Source organism: Amphimedon queenslandica, unplaced genomic scaffold (genome assembly GCF_000090795.2).
Source record: "Amphimedon queenslandica unplaced genomic scaffold, v1.1 AMPQUscaffold_13014, whole genome shotgun sequence".
In the NCBI taxonomy this organism is placed as follows: Eukaryota; Metazoa; Porifera; class Demospongiae; order Haplosclerida; family Niphatidae; genus Amphimedon; species Amphimedon queenslandica.
In genome coordinates this window covers 58,877-59,259 of record NW_003546750.1, presented here as the reverse complement: position 1 = coordinate 59,259, position 383 = coordinate 58,877, and positions in this window count along the sequence as shown.

Genomic DNA, 383 nt, shown 5'->3' with positions numbered 1-383 from the left:
TTCAAGTACAGTACATGTAAATACCCACACATGTACATGCATACTTCATTAAACATTTGGTGATTGACATGTTTCAATTTGGCAAAATTTGTGGCTACATGTACATGTATGTGTCCTTTAAATACTGTATCTAAACATGTGAATGCATGTACATGTACAACTGCCACCTAACATGATTGAATAGTTGAGACTGGATCCCTTCCTCATTGATATCCTCCTCCTCCTCCTCCTCTAGACTAACAGGAACTGTTAATGATCTCTCCTTATGTAATGAGAGTGTAGCGTTGATAGCATCTGTCATCAACAACAACAACAAAAATTATTATTAATAATACATACTATTAACATAAATAAAACTATACTGGTATAAAATTTTAGAGTGT